Genomic DNA, 16,904 nt, shown 5'->3' with positions numbered 1-16,904 from the left:
CTAGTCTGAACTCTTCCTTTTGGTGCTAATATGCTTGTTGCAACATCCCTTTTCTGTAGAACAGAACAGTGGGTGATATTTTGGGAGACACATATTACAATAAAGTCCATGATGAAGTATTTTAGAAATAAAGGGTATCGGGTAAGTCCCAGGATAGATGCTACCATGTTATGTCAAGTTTTATTCTTTGAAAAACCTTTCATTTTTCCTTCATAAATCTATTGGGATTCTTTCTGTAAGACTGGAACATTGCTGGGTTGGTGGTGGTAAAACTACTTTTCCTCTGCTACATTTGTTAGCTATAAGGATACTATGTGAATCTACAGTTGATCCTCCAGGAAGATATTTGATGGACGGTGTGTTGGAACCATTTTCCTAAAGAACATCCAGAAATCTCATGAAGTATGAGGGCTAAATGAAACTTTGAAGCTTGGTTGTATTCACTCCCCCATCTATTCCTTGAATAATCCAATTTTCACTTAGAAGTCTTCTTTTTCAAGAATTCAAAGATGTTATCATATTGCTCTAACCTTCCCCAGAAGCATTTGTAACTCAGATAAAAGTAAAATGAAGCTATTTTTTTTTCCTGCCGGACACAGTGGTTCACACCTGTAATCCTTTTTTTTTTTTGCCAGTCCTGAGTTTGAGCTCAGGGCCTGAGCACTGTCCTTGGACTTTCTCAAGGCTAGAACTCTACCACTTGAGCCTCAGCACCACTTTTGGCTTTTTTCTATGTATGTGGTACCGAGGAATTGAACTCGGGTCTTCATGCATGCTAGGCAAGCACTCTACCACTAGGCCAAACTCCCGGCCCCACACCTGTATTCCTATCTACTCAGAGGCTGAGATCTGAGGATCGTGGTTCAAAGCTAGCCTCGGTCTTACAGTTCTTGAGACTCCCATCTCCGAACAACCACCAGAAAACCAGAAGTGATGCTGTGGCTCAAGGGGTAGGGTGGTGAGCCTTGAGCTCAAGAGCTGAGGGACAGTGCTCAGGCCCAGGATTCAAGCCCCCCACACACAAAAAAAGTTTTTTCTCACCATATATTGAAAACTTCTTTATCACCAGTACTACTAGAGCTAGGAGGTTGTATAGTTCATGATCCACCCAAGTAGAGTTTAGATAGCTTGTGATACTTTCACTTGTTCTCCATCCCACATTCATTCATTCATTCACTGTAGAGGATCAGCTTTGTGACAGCCACTGTATTGACTGATTACCATTGCCACTCAAGTCAACAGATGACCCAGAATCTGCCTCATGGGATTGCCATCTAGATCTAAGCAACCCGTTAAGGCAGATAACATAAATAAATCTGGCCACTAGGATACTTTAGGGATTAAATATTAAATTTAGCAGAGTTCAAAGACTACAGGTTTTAAGGACAGGCAGATTCATATTTGAATGCTAGCCATATCATTAATTATATATGTGAAGTATAAAATATGCCTTTAAGTCTCAGTATCTCTAACCTGCAAAATGAGGATAATATTGACCTCAAAATAAATTAACTGAAATAGAGTAGACTCTATGGAGAGTTCAAACAGTGCAATTTTGTAGAAAGACTAAATCAATGTCCAACAAAATAAGTACCAGAAATTCGCTATAGATGGGAGAGGGACCAAGGGGGAGGGTCAAATAATGCAGTCAAAAACTCATGTGAGGGATAGGGAGTATGGCTTAGTGATAGAGTGTACCTAGCATACACACAGACCAGGGTTCAAATCCTTGATATCATATACATAGAAAAAGACAGAGTGGTGCTGTGGCTCAATCAGTAGAGCACTAGGCCTTGAGAAAGTCCAAGGACAGTGCTCTCGAGCCCTGAGTTCAAGCCCTGGGACTAGTAGAAAAAAACAAAACCTCATGAGATATACAACAGAATTTTTAAAAAGTAAGGGAGGGAAGAAATGAGTCAAAGGGTGGTGAGAACTAAGGGTGGTGATACTAAGATGCACTGCATTCATAAACTGTTTTATTGAATGATACCTCCTTTTTATAAGTAGTTAAACATAATAAAAATAATAAAATAATATTGATATCTTGGGATTTGATCAGGGGATTGATGCAAATAACCAGTTCAGATAGTTGTTGCTCTGAAACTATTCATCTCTCTCTATTTTTACTTTCCTGGGAATTTGTCCCATGAAGGTGCAATCAAATTAATTGGTAAAGCAAATAGGGCTCTGCAAAATTACTTAAGTTTTCTGTTTAATTATAGGACTTTTCAGAGTTTTTTTTACTATGCTAACATGCTTTCTGAATCTCAAAAGAAAAAAGAAAGAATATGGTTTGTAGAATTTCCTGAATTTATTTGACCACAAAACTCTTTGGGGTAGTACAGAGAATAACATCCTGTGTTTTCTCTGAACATGGTGTGAGAAATACTGTCCTAGTGGGATCTTTGGATATGTTGCTTCTCCCCCCTGGGTATGTCTGGAAGTATGATTGTCCCTGTGGGTCCTAGAAGTAGCCTGTGCAGGAAAATTTATTCCAACCAAACACAGAACAAATACATTCCCCCTTCTTCCAGTAAGAAAATGGAGCCAGCCATGGAGTGAAAGCTTAAACCTCTGAAAAATCTCCCCCTTTATAATGTTTAGGTATAATTCTCAGGTTTGGGAAACCCTGAGGAATTATTGTAATGAAATACTATGAGAAATAAATGACCAGGAAGGAGGGAAACCTGAAGATATTAAGTGGTGAGTTGAGTAGAGTCAAACGTGCTGTCTCCTTTCATGAAATTAAATATTTTCGTTTATATAATGGAAAATAAGTACTGATTCATTCTCATTAAGGCTTTAGCAAGTTCATCAGAAAAAGTTTATAGAGACCTTGGGGAAAACTCAACAGGGGGGAATTTCCTGTTGAGGCCTGGAGGTGGGGAGAGAGTATTTTCCCTTTATTGGGGTTTGCTTTGTTAATTGGTGTTTGAAGAAACCCCATTTCTTTCATAGTTGAAGTTCAGCAGAATACTGTTAATTAGAAAATCATGTTAGTGTTCCTAGAGCACATCCAAACTCTTAGTTGCGAAAAGACTTCTTCAAAACACAGAGTCATTTGCCTGGTAATTGCAGAGTTTGGAGTTTCCCCCAGGGCAAGAGTTCCACTCTTCCTGGAACATAGGAAGATACTTTCACAAGTCACTTAAAATGAAAGGGGGGAAGCTCAATAACAGGTACCAGAAATGTTTTCTTATTTTATTTTATTCTTTTACATTACTTTTTTTAGAGCCAAGATTGAGACATGTAAAATCAGATAATGTATTGGCTTCGTATGCCCCCATATATGATTGTCAGTATTCTAAAGAATGTACAGATTTTATACCGAACTATTTGCAGTAGATTATCTTCTCCTAAGCTTGTAAAAATCTATACTCTTTCCATTTAATATTCTTTAAGGACTATTTTACCTCACACACAGAGGACTTCAATAAATAGATACATTGTGATCGAATCCCCCAAGGTTCATGTACCTCCTCTGGGTATAATTAATTTGGATGGCTCACTAGATCTAAACAACTACCTCAGACAGTATGGGGGTGGGGGAGGAGAGTGAAAGACTGTATATATTTTTCTGTGGATGTTGGAGCCCCCTGATTATTTTTAAAGGTATGAATTACATATTATAGAATAAGAATGTCTAAAATTAAATTACATTTTGGTAGAAGTAATATATTAATAGAAATCCAGAAGCTTGAAGTGACTTTCAATTTCATTGAAAATAATTTGATTTATTTATGTGTTATCCATTTCTCACTTAAAATATCTCAAGTGGCTTCTATCCCAAAATCACATATAAAATAAACTCAGGAATTGGAAATGGGACCTATGGAAAGAGAGGAAACCTGCTAATGTCACAGGCTGGCCTCATGGTTCTGTTTGAGCAAACTTTTTTTACAAGCAAATTTTTCTTTGAAGATAAATTTACCTAGCAATAAATTCTAAACAAAAAAAGTTACCTTCTCATTATTATTATTTTTTTTGTCTGTCATGGGGCTTAAACTCTGGGCTTGGGCGTTGTCCCTGAGTTTTTCAGCTCAAAGCTACTGCCCTACCTCTTAGTGACACTTCTGGTTTTCTGGTTTAATTGGAGGTAAGAATCTCATGGATTTAGTGCCCGGGATCAGTTTGAATGGCGATCCTCAGATCTCAGCCTCCACCACCACCCGTCTCATGCATGTTTCTTTTAGCACATGATTTCTCTCTTGAAAATTACTTTAGATACATAAATGATTCTTGAATAATTAGATAATACATAGGTACATAGATTAAAAATTTGAAGTTTTCCATTATCTTTTACCTAGATTCTGAAGTATCATTGTTGACACTTTCCTAAGATCTTTTCCACATCTACTTTTTTTCTTATGTACAATAAGATGTATCTATATCTACATGTCAAAAGAAATCATTTACATGGGTTATTTCCCAATCCATGGGTTATTTCCTTATTTATGTCTGTAAGATAATCTGAAATCAGTATAAGTAATTCTATATTTAAAATTTGTCTTGTGGTATATGTATACAATGGAATTCTATGCTGCCAACAGAAAGAATCGCCAAATTTTTCAGGAAATGGAAAGACTTGGAAAAAATCATGCTAAGTGAAGTAAGCCGGACCCAATGAAAGATAGGCTCTATGGTTTCCCTAATTTGTAATAATTAGTATATGTATAGGGTTTTCCTAGAAGAGGACCACAATATCTCAATAGCTATGCACATATGACCGTATAAAATGAAGCTAAGCAAAATAAACTCCAGGATATGGAAACAAGATGTTTTTCTTTGTGGTTGTTGTTTTTAATGAACAATCTAAGTTATTTCTTTTTCTTTTGTTTTCTACCCCTGATATGGTCTATTCCCTTTTGTCACTATATCTGATTTTGGTACCTCATGTATTGTATATGCCTTTATTTGAATTAAGGAAGGGAAAATTAACAAAAAAAATGGCGAGGCAAAGGGCAAAGGATAAACCAATGTAACAGCAATGCACACAAGACAGTATGAACTCTGCAACTTGGGGAGGTGGTAGAGAGAAAGTGAGAGAAAAACATGGGAGGGGTAATAGTGTTGGAAAAGAAATGTACTCCCTACCTTTTGTGTGTAACTGTAACCCCTCTGTAATCACCCTGATGATAAAGTTAAATTTTAAAAAAAGCACAAAGACATTCTTGTTGTCTTTAAGTAGTTGGATAAGCTACCATTTAATTAAGTAGTTTAAGAATACAATGTATCTTGACCAGTGTTACTTCTTTCAACATTCTCAACCATCCTTCCCCTATCCACTTCTTCCCTCACTGTTCTTAATTTTGTAAGCTATACACTGGAATTTTGTCTACACTTTCTATCTTTTTCTTTTTGTCTGTCCTGGGCCTTGAGCTCAGGGCCTGAGCACTGTCCCTTGGGATTTCTCAAGGCTAGAACTCCACCACTTGAGCCACAGCTCCACTTCTGGCTTTTTTCTATGTATGTGGTACTGAGGAATCATACCCAGGTCTTTAGGCATGCTAGGCAAGCACTCTACCACTAGGCCAAACTCCCGGCCCTCTAATTCTGTTTTTTAAAATTACTGTAGGAATGTCTTCAAATTTAGCAAAATATTCTCCTATATTTGAGTTGTTTTCAGTTCATCACTAATCATTTCCCTGTACACATTCTTACATATTTACGCACAGTGAATATGACAGATATTTAAAAGTAAAAATCTAGACTATTCATACAAACAAAACATGTTAAAGGGAGACTTTGGAAGCAAAGGATCCTTAAAATGCACAATTCTCAAACTTTTGATATTTTTGTACTCATTGGTGGTTTTGGAGAATCTTCTTAGATATTACTGAAGATGGAACAATCTATCTTTCCTTCCTTCTTTCCTTCCTTCTTTCCTTCCTTCCTTCCTTCCTTCCTTCCTTCCTTCCTTCCTTCCTTCCTTCCTTCCTTCCTTCCTTCCTTCCTTCTTTCCTTTCTTGCTTCCTTCCTTTCCCTGTCATGGGGCTTGAACTCTGGGCCTGGGTGCTGTCCCTGAGCTCGTCCACTACCACTCTACCCCTTGAGCCACAGTGCCACTTTCGGTTTTCTGCTTGTTAATTGGAGAGAAGAGTCTCATGGACTTTCATGGATGGGATGGCTTTGAATCACAACTTCAAGTGTCAGCCTCTTGAGTATCTAGGATTACTGGCATGAGTCACAAGCTCCCAATTTGAATATTTTCTTTAATGTAGGTAACACAGCAACCCACTATAAACACATTTCAAAGAATCCAAGATGGCACATTAAGAGTAGATGTGGAAATTAGTTCTTTTTTTAAAATTTTTTATTGTAATTAATAAAAGGGTTACATGATATTTTTCCAGATAGAAGGTGCATTAATTCACATACATTGATACCCTTTCACATGTCTTGGTACCCATACCCTCCCCCCCCCCACCACCCACCCCCCCATCTTGGTTTTCCCCCCTTCCCTATCAAATTTCAAATAACCAAATACAAATAAATTCAATATATCAGATAACAAAGTGAGATACTGTAACAATATGAGATACCCAAGAGACAGCAAAGGAGATGAAAGATAACATAGTACATTAAGGACAACAATCATTCATTATATGGCTTTTGTTTCAGTATCCTGGAGGTCCTTTCAATTAGCTTCATACTATATGGCCTTATATATCAAGGTTTTGCTCTATTGCAAATCTCTGCTAGTAGAGCCCAAGATTTCTACTGGTTATGACAAATGAGGAAAACCATTGAGCCTAAGTTCCTTTGAGTCTGGCTTACTTCACTTAATATGATTTTTTCTAAGTCTTTCCATTTCCTAACAAATGCAAATGGGTCGATGTCATTTTTTCTGACAGCAGCATAGAATTCCATTGTGTACAAATACCACACCTTGTTGATCCACTCATCAACTGAGGGACATCTAGGTTGGTTCCATATCTTTGCTATGGTGAATAATGCTGCAATGAACATTGTTGTGCTAGTGGATTTAGTATGCCCTAGATTTTGGATGGTTGGGTAAATGCCAAGTAATGGAATTGCTGGGTCATAGGGGAGTTCTATGTTTAGCCTTTTGAGGCACTGCCATACTGCTTTCTATAGTGGTTGAACGAGTTTGCACTCCCACCAACAGTGTAGTAGTGATCCCTCCTGGCCACATCCCCTCCAGCATCTGTTATTATTAGTTTTCCTGATCCTGGCCATTCTAACTGGAGTGAGGTGCAATCTTAGAGTTGTTTTGATTTGCATTTCTTTTATGACCAGAGATGTTGAGCATTTCTTCATGTGTCTATAGGCCATTTTGGTTTCTTCTTCAGAGAAGACTCTCTTTAAGCCTTTGGTCCATCTTTTAATGGGATGGTTGTTACTTTGGAGATTAGTTTTGGATTGATTCAATTATTGAGCTGTTGATATATTTTAGATATGAGGCCTTTGTCCGTTGTATGATTGGTGAAGATCTTCTCCCACTCTGTAGGCTTCCTGATTAGTTTACTAGCTATGTCCTTTGCCATACAAAAGCTCTGCAGTTTAATGCAGTCCCACTTATCCAGCCTTTCTCTGATTTGTTGTGATTCTTGGTCCTTAGTAAGAAAGTTTCGACCTGTGTCAAGGAGGCCTAGTATATCTCCTATCCCTTCTTTTAAAGTTTTCAGTGTGTCAGCTTTTACCTCCAGGTCTTTCATCCATTTAGAGTTAATTCTAGTGCAGGGTGACAAAGAAGGATCCAACTTTAGTTTTCTGCAGGTGCTAACCAGATCTGCCAGCACAACTTGTTGAAGAGGCTGTCTTTCTTCCATTCTATTTGTTTGGCTCCCTTGTCAAAGATTAGGTGGCTATAGGTCTGTGGTTTGATATCTGGGTCCTCAGTTCTATTCCATTGGTCTTCAGGCATGTTCTTGTGCCAGTAACAAGCTGTTTTGATAATTATAGCCCTGTACTAGAGTCTAAAGTTTGAAATTGAAATTCCTCGAGCGTTGTTCTTTCTGCTAAGAAGTGTTTTTCCTATATGGGGTCTTTTATCATTCCATATGAAATTTTGAATTGCCTCTTCTATTTCTTTAAAGAATGACATTGGGATATTGATGGGTATTGCATTGAATTTGTAGATAGCCCTTGGTAAGATTGTCATTTTCACAATGTTGATTCTTCCAATCCAGGAGCATGGGAGGTTTTTCCATTTCCTTAGTTCTGCTTTAATTTCCTTTTGTCTGGTTTTAAAGTTTTCATCAAAAAGGTCCTTTACATTCTTAGTTAAGCTAATTCCTAGGTACTTTATTTTCTTTGAGGCTATTGTGAAAGGAGTTACTTTCCTGATTATTGCCTCGTTCCTCTCACTGTTGGCGTAAAGGAAGGCAGTTGATTTTTGAGGGTTAATTTTATAGCCTGCTACTCTTCCAAAGTTTTGAATCAGCTCAAGGAGCTTGGGGGTAGAGTCTATAGGATTCTTTAAATACAGAATCATGTCATCTGCAAGGAGGGATAGTTTTACTTCCTCTTTCCCTACTTGGACCCCCTTTATACTTGCTTCTTGCCTTATTGCACTGGCTAGGAATTCTAGTACTATGTTAAAGAGTAATGGAGAGAGTGGGCATCCTTGTCTCATTCCTGATTTTAGAGGGCATAATGGCTTTAGATTTTCACCATTAAGTGTAATACTAGCAGTGGGTTTGTCATACACAGCCTTTATTACATTGAGGAATGTTCCATGGATTCCTAGTTTCTCCAGAGCTTTTAACATAAAGGGGTGTTGGATCTTGTCAAATGCCTTTTCCGCGTCTATTGAGACAATCATGTGATTTTTGTCCTTGCTCCTGTTGATGTGTTGAATTATATTAATTGATTTGCGTATGTTGAACCAGATTTGCCTACTTCTGGTGAATCCAGTTTGATCATAGTGTATAATCTTTTTGATGAGTTGTTGTAGACGGTTGGCCAGTATTTTGTTGAGAAGTTTTGCATCGATGTTGATCAAAGATATAGGTCTATAGTTCTCTTTCTTTGATGAATCTTTGTCTGGTTTGGGGATGAGGGTTATACTGGCTTCATAGAATGAGTTTGGTAAAGAACCTTCAATTTCAATTTCGTTGAAGAGCTTGAGGAGTATTGGTGTGAGCTCTGCTTTGAAGACCTTATACAATTCAGCTGTGAATCCATCTGGACCTGGGCTTTTCTTAAGTGGAAGTTCTCTAATTGCCATTTCTATTTCAGTGCTTGAAATAGGCCTGTTGAGTTGGGTTAGTTCTTCTTGGTTCAGTGTTGGTATGTTAATATTGGCTAGGAATTCATACATTTCTTCTAGATTCTTAAATTTGTTGGCGTAAAGGTTTGAGAAGTATTTCCTCATGATATTCTGGATCTTGGTAATTTCTGTCGTGATATTACCATTTTCATCTGCGATTTTGTTTATTTCGATATGCTCTCTTCTTTTTTTGGTAAGATTCGCTAAGGGTTTGTCAATTTTGTTAATTCTTTCAAAGAACCAACTCCTTGTTTTGTTGATTCTTTCTATAGTTTTTTTGGATTCCAAATCATTTAATTCTGCTTTGATTTTAATAATTTCTTCTACTGGGATTAGGGTTGGTTTGTTGCTCTTTTTCCAGGAGCTTAAGGTGAGACATTAACTTGTTGGTTTGCAATTTTTCCAACTTGTTGTAGGCACTCAGCGCTATAAATTTTCCTCTGAGTACTGCCTTTGCTGTGTCCCAAAGGAGTTGGTATTTTGTGTGCTCCTTTTTGTGAAATTTCATAAACTGTTGGATTTCTGTTCTGATCTCTTCGATGACCCATTGGTGATTCAACAATGTGTTGTTCAGTCTCCATGAGTTACAGGGTTTTCGTTGGTGGAGATGTGTGTTCAGTTCCAATTTGATGCCTTTGTGGTCTGAGAGTGTGCATGGAATGATTTCAGTGTTTCTGAATCTGTCCAGGTTTGTTTTATGGCCTAAGATGTGGTCTATTTTGGAAAATGTTCCATGTGCTGCTGAGAAAAACGTATATTGTGTTGTTGCTGGGTGGAATATTCTGCAGATGTCTGTTAGATCTAGTTGGTCTATATAGTTGTTCAGTTCTAAGGTTTCTCTGTTGAGTTTTTGCCTTGTTGATCTGTCCATAGGTGAGAGTGGTGTGTTAAAGTCACCGACAATCACTGTATTTCGATCTATATATGGTTTCAGTGTAAGTAAAGTTTGCTTGATGAAGTTCGGAGCTCCGGGATTGGGTGTGTAAATATTTAGGATCGTTATGTCTTCCTGGAGGAAAGATCCCTTTAGTAGTATGTAGTAACCTTCTTTGTCTTTTCCCACTAATTTTAGTTTGAAGTCTATTTTATCTGATATGAGGATGGCAACTCCAGCCTGTTTATGGGGGCCGTTAGCTTGATAGAGTTTATTCCAACCTCTCACTTTCAAAAGATGATTGTTTTTTTGGGTAAGATGTGTCTCTTGAAGACAGCAGAACGATGGCTCTTGCTTTTTGATCCAACTAGACAGCCTATGCCGTTTAATTGGAGAGTTAACTCCATTGATATTGAGAGTTAGGATTGAGAGATATTTATTAGTTCCTACCATTTTTAAAAGCTTTTATTTGGGCCTGTGTCTTGACAGTTCTTGTGGTCCTTAGATGGTATGCTGTTTAGGTGCCATTTCTTTCCCTATATTGCATTTATTTTGGTTTTCTATGTATAGAACATCTTTGAGAATTCTCTGTAGTGTTGGTTTTGTCGCGACATATTGTTGCAGCTTTTCCCTGGAATGGAATGTTTTTATTGTTCCCTCAGTTATGAATGAGAGCCTAGCTGGGTACAGTATTCTTGGTTGGTAGTTGTTTGACTTAAGGGCATGACATATATGCTTCCAGTCACTTCTTGCTTGCATAGTCTCTGCTGAGAAATCTGGGGTTATTCTGATCGGTTTTCCTTTATTGGTTACTGATCCCTTTTCCCTGGCTGCCTTTAGGATCCTTTCTTTGGTTTCTATTGATCCAGTTCGGATTATAATGTGGTGGTGGGATGTTCTTTTCTGGTCAGGTCTGTTTGGGGTTCTAAAAGCTTCTTGTATCTGAATGGGCCTGCCCTTCTGGATATTTGAGAAATTCTCTGAGATGATTCCCTGAAGTATATTTCCAATACCAATGACCTCTTTCTCCACGCCCTCCTCAATACCAATTAGCCTTAAATTAGGCTTCCTAATTGTATCTTGGACCTCCTGAAGCGCTCTCTCATTTTTCCTAGATTTGGATTGACTCATTTTCTGTTCTTTCTCTATAATAACTAAATTATCTTCAGCCCCGGAAATTCTCTTCTCTGCATTGTCTAACCTGCTATCAAAGCTATCTACTTTATTTTTCATCTCACTTGCTTCTAATTGCTCATTTTTGATGCCTTGCATCTCTTCTTTTAGATCATGTGTGGATTTCTTTAGCTTTTTAATTTCCATTTGAGTGGTTAGCTCAGTAGCTTTATTTTCTTTGAACATTTGCTGGAGTTCGGTCACCTTTTTATTTGTGGATTCTATGAATTCATCCATCTTTCTTTGAAAAACCTTTATTATGCCCTCCTTTATGGCTTCTTCTTTTTCACTTATCACCTTGATTATGGTTTCCTCTTGTTCAGCTATGGCTTCCTCCCTTATCTCTTTCTTTATGTTTTCACATTTTTCATTAATGATGTTTATCAATTGCATTTGTATAGCACTTGGAAGACTCTCCTCTAGGTTTGCCAGTGACTGTTCCATTGTCTGTTTACATTGGGTGGGGGATGTTGTTTCTTGATTTGACATTTTTCTTGAGTTTCTTGTTCTGCCCATTTAAAAATGGGAGCAAGATTAATACTAAACACGATTATAGTTTTTCAGATATAACCAACCTAGACCTCTGTAGCTGGCAGACACTAGATGTTCACAAGTTTTGATTGGTGTTATTATTCTTTCTTTTTGTGCAGTTACAGACCAGTCTAATACATCCACTGATAATCGATTTATACCCCAAACAATAAGCCTCTCAATCCAATCTCTATTGTCTTTAAGTCCCTCTGAGCCTAGAGAATAATTAAACACCTAGATATACAGTATTGCTCAACAGCCATCAAGTGTGGATCCGTGCAGTATTAAGGGTTGAAAGACAAACAGAGGTCCAGAGATAGAAGAATAGAATGAGAGAGGTCATGGGAGGTATAAGAGGATTAACATAGGAGTGTAAGAATATTGTAGTACTGAAGAAAAGGTATAGCATAAGGATAACTGACCTAAGTTGGTAAGTAGGTAGCGTATTTGAGTACAAAGTTTGGAAAGTATTAGAATAAAACTTATGTGTTGCTGCACGACTAGCTCTTAGCCCAACCAGTGGCCTCACAGTGGGCCATGGGATGGATCTGTGAGCTTCCGTCTGAGCGCGGTTGGCAGACGTTTTCCTTTGCTGCTTCCAGGGGCAGCCCCAAGCCAAGGGTCTGGGGTTTGAGAGTTTCCAAGGGCTCTCAGCAGGACCAGCAGGAGACCACTCTGTTTCCAGGGGCGGGGCCCAGCTGAGGACGTGGGCTCCAATGGCGGAGCCTCACCTTTTTGATTCTCAGAAGGCGAGCTTGGCTGCTGGTTGGCCCTTCAGAACCCTGCTGTGTTTCCACTGCTTTGTCAGAGAGTCTGTGACTGTGGGGGGCCCCTCGGTGCTGTCTTGCTCAGGATTCCCAGCTGGAGGATGCCCCGCTCAAGAGTTGAGGGGGGACAGGTGCTGGCTCCTATTTTTCTACACACCCTACCCGCTGTTGTAAGGCCGGGTCCCAGCGCCCTCCACTCTCCAGATCCAATGGCCTGGGAGAGGAGTCTTAGGGTCTACCTGCTTGTCAGTCTCCAGTCAGAGGGCTGGGAGTTAAGCCCGTTGGGATGGTGGGAGTTGGAACAGCTCTGCCTCCCTTGGTGGGGTGCTGGGTCTTAGGTAGCTTGCCTGTCAATCTCCAGTCAATGGCCTGAGGGAGGGGGCTGTTGAGGGAAGGGACAGGATTCTTAATTCCTTGCCCCCCTGCTCCTGCCAGTCTTTCTCGGGCGGGGTGAAGGGGTCTGAGTTAAGTTCTATTGCTTGGCACCCGCTCTGCTTTCCCGATGGGTTTTGGGACCCGCTGTATTACTCATGCCTCTGCGTTCTGTCTGCGGGTGTTCCATGGTGGTGGGGAGTCTTCTACTCCCCTCGGGTCTCCGCCGCCGCCTGTGTTCCGCGTCTGGGTTCCACTGCTTGCTGTTCTGGTTCTGCATCTGGGTTCCGTTGCTTCCTCCACTTGCTGGCCAGTTCTATGCTGGTTTCTGCAGTGGTTGGGCTGCCCTCCTCCAGCCGCCGCTTTTTGCGGCTTGGTGGCAGCGGACAGAGGTGGGGGAGGGGACCTCGCGTTCTGAATTCTTTGAGAAAGTTGGATGTGAGCTTTATCTGGATTTCTTTTCCAGTTTGAGTCCTTCTCTGTTGCTTTTTAAGTTTGTTGTTGTGGATTTCTTAAGATAATTGGCTCGTGGGACTCCCTGGTTCTCTCTTTTTGTGAGAGAGAGCTAGGCAGCGTCCCTATTGTCTCAGCGCTGTCTTCTGTCGGACGGAAATTAATTCTTTAATGAATAACTAGCACAGATTTTTCTTACATTCTGTTGATTGTCTCTTGATTCTTATAATTTTCTGTTGTACAGAAATGTTTTAATTTCACACAATCCCATTTTTCAATTCTTGCTCTGATTTACAGAGCAATGGAGGCCTATTTAGAAATGTATTACTTATACCTATATTTTCTTTTCTATTATCCTTTACATTTTCAAGTCTGACGTTTAGACCTTTGGTCTATTTTCAAATTACTTTTTGTACAAGATGAGAGATAAGACCTAGCATCAGTCTTTAACTATGGATATCCAGTTTTCTCAGCACCATTTGTTGGAAAGTCTTTTTCTCTAATACATGTGAAAAATTTGATGGCAGTAACTGCATAGGTTTATTTCTGGATCTTCAATTCAATTTCATTGCTCTATATGTCTGTTTTGTACTAGTAACATGAAAAAAAACACCACTTTTTAGTATGACTTTGTAGTACAGTTTGAAAGCAGGCATTATAATACCTCTGGCATTTTTGTTTGCTTTTGTTTTATGTTTATCTAACATTGCTTTACCCCTGAAGGATCTTTTGTGCTTCCATGTGAATTTTAGGATTTATTTTTCTATTTATTTAAAAATCACAGAATTTTTAGTGTATTCTTTGCAGTGATTTCTTTTTTTCTCATTTTTATTGTAATTAATAGAAGGGTTACATTTATATTCACCAAATAGAAGGTGCATTACTTCACACACATTGATACCCATTCTCATGTTTTTGTTCCCATTTCTCTCCCCCATCCTCTCCCCTCATCTTGTTTTCCCCTCTTCCCTTTCCTATTTCAAATAAATAAATAATCGTATATACAATATACCAGATAACAAGGTAAGATACTGTAACAATATGAGAATAATCAAGGGACAACAAAAGAAATGAAAAATAACATAGTACTAGCATAGAATTTTTATGTGGTGATTTCATTGTAGATTGCTTTTGGTAGTACAACTATTTGCACAACAGTAAATCTACTGATCCATGAACATGGGAGACCATAAAGACTTCATTTTCAAATAAGATTGCATTCATGGTTACTAAGTCAGGGTTTGAACCTCTGATTTTGAGGAACACAATTCAACTCAGCACAAGTGATCTTACGGTATTTGTTTATTGGGAGGAATCTATCCTGCTACCTCTAACTAAAGTTTTGACATTTCAGGCTCGACATCTGATTCCATCGGTCAACCCCACTTATCATCTATATATTTCATATCAACAGACCCACAGATTTTTAGAAGTACAATTTCATTGAGCATATCTTTTGTGTATAGCATATACAATATGTACATTTACAAAGGAAGAGAGTATGGACCTTTTCCCTCCTATTTTGCTTATTCTCCAGAGATATCTTCAACTTCATTTTTATTTAACTTTTTTGCATTTACTACTTTATTAAGGAGTAATCACGAAGGCACGTGAGCTACAGTGAGGATCTATTACTCTTATGAGGGTTATGAAGTCATAAGATACTTCCATGTCCTATCTTCAGTAGTCATTATTGTTATTCTGGGATTCAAACAAATATTCAGCCCCTGCTGTTATCATGAATGCAGCAAATCCCTACTTGAAACTTTTAAATATTACACCAAGAAAGGAATAGTTGTTTACAAAGCCACCCCTGTATTTCCCAGCTTCGTTGAGGGCCCATGGATCCTTTAGTCTTCATACAGCCAGCTTTTTCTGCATAGCCTCTTTCATTTTCCACTGTCTGTAATCTGGAAGTTCAGTTTTACTATAACTATGTTCATGTCCATGTCTATGTTTGTGTTCATGACCAAGGCCCATTTCTGACAGCAATATTTAACAATTTTAACTTTTAATTGTAGCATGCTGAAGATACCTTCATCACAAATTCTGCCCCGCTACCGTATCTTGCTGTCTTTTGTTTTCTGCCCACCTTCCCTCGTAGTCCAACTAGCACCTTGGTAACAAGGCTTTCTTTCTTTCTTTCTTTCTTTCTTTCTTTCTTTCTTTCTTTCTTTCTTTCTTTCTTCCTTTCTTTATTGTGCCAATACTGGGGCTTGAACTCAGGGCCTTGGTACTAACCCTTGTTTTTTTTCCACCCAAGGTTGGCACTTTTTCAGTTGGACCACAGCTCCACTTTCAGCTTTTTTGGTGGTTAACTGGAGATAAGGGTCTCACTGACTTTCCTTATTTGATCATTGAGCAGATTGTAGTCTCCTGAGTTGTTGGATAACAGGCATGAGCCACCACCAGCTTTATTCTTATACTTATGCACAAAACTTAATAAATCTTAAAGTGAAATGTCTTCATCCACCTTAAACTCTGGCTTACAAACTGCTTTTTTGATGCCCAATTTAAGAAATAAACCCCAAATATAAAAAAAAAATTGAACTAGATCATTTTTTCCTGTTGGGTTTCCCTATGTGATCAACTTGTTTTCCTGTGTAGATATAAACATAGACCTCAAAGATGTCGGTCTGTTCCATCATTTATATAGTCCATTTCCTTGAAGTCAGGCTCTCATCAAGCCAAAACCACTTCCTCCCTGACCAGAAGCTATCCATTCTGGTTGATACTTTGAATATGATTACAGAACTCAGAGCTAGCTACATGAAAGGAAGACTTCTATTTTTATGTTTGTCTTTTTGAATTAGAGATCCTAAGGGATAGTGCATGCCTCAATAGACTCGTAACTGAAATACCACTGGGAACATTCCCTGTATTTACTGACAGATTAACTGCTGTCTATTTTTGGTCCTAAAATAATTCCTTTTGTGAACTTGAACAAATAGCTCTTATTTCCCTTTCCTTATTAAATGATATGCTTATTACCTCTCAATATTAAATAGGTTTAACAAGGTTGTTACCAAGTGAGTATATATCAACCTATATTATGAATCATTTTATATTTATTTTTATTGGTTGTATTACAGAATGCTTTGACACAAGAGAAAGTTATTTACTTGTTGGATACCTACTTTGTCTCTGCAGTTGTGTTACATATTATTAGTGGTCTACTGCCTTTTAGGGAAAAAAAAGCAAATGTGCAATATATACCTCCATGGTCAAATATAAGACATCTTTAGAAAGCAGTAAGTGTCCAATATGCACCTGCTTATCAGCGTGTAAGATAATTTATGTGGTCAGAAGCACTTTTCATATTTTGAGAACAAAACAATTCATTACATAAAAGAAATGTTTTGTAATACTAGCAAGGTAAAGCACTTGTCTAGTACATTACCACAAACCTGCAGAATAGGCAGCATTCCTGCCTTGTGTGGAGGAAACTCAGCGGTAGAGATGATTAAGAACATGCCCAAGTTTAAACCTAGTAAGTGGA

At 38.4% G+C, this 16,904-nt stretch overlaps 1 pseudogene; it reads right to left on the bottom strand.

Moving 5' to 3' along the window:
- Window positions 1–15,085: 15,085 nt before the first annotated feature.
- On the bottom strand, window positions 15,086–15,385 carry LOC150063396 (NADH dehydrogenase [ubiquinone] 1 beta subcomplex subunit 3 pseudogene; annotated as a pseudogene).
- Between the last annotated feature and the right edge of the window lie 1,519 nt (window positions 15,386–16,904).

Source organism: Megascapheus bottae, chromosome 5, assembly GCF_031878675.1.
Source record: "Megascapheus bottae isolate mThoBot1 chromosome 5, mThoBot2.hap1, whole genome shotgun sequence".
Lineage (NCBI taxonomy): Eukaryota > Metazoa > Chordata > Mammalia > Rodentia > Geomyidae > Megascapheus > Megascapheus bottae.
Note: the sequence above shows the minus strand (reverse complement) of the source record. Positions and strands in the feature narration are given on the sequence as shown.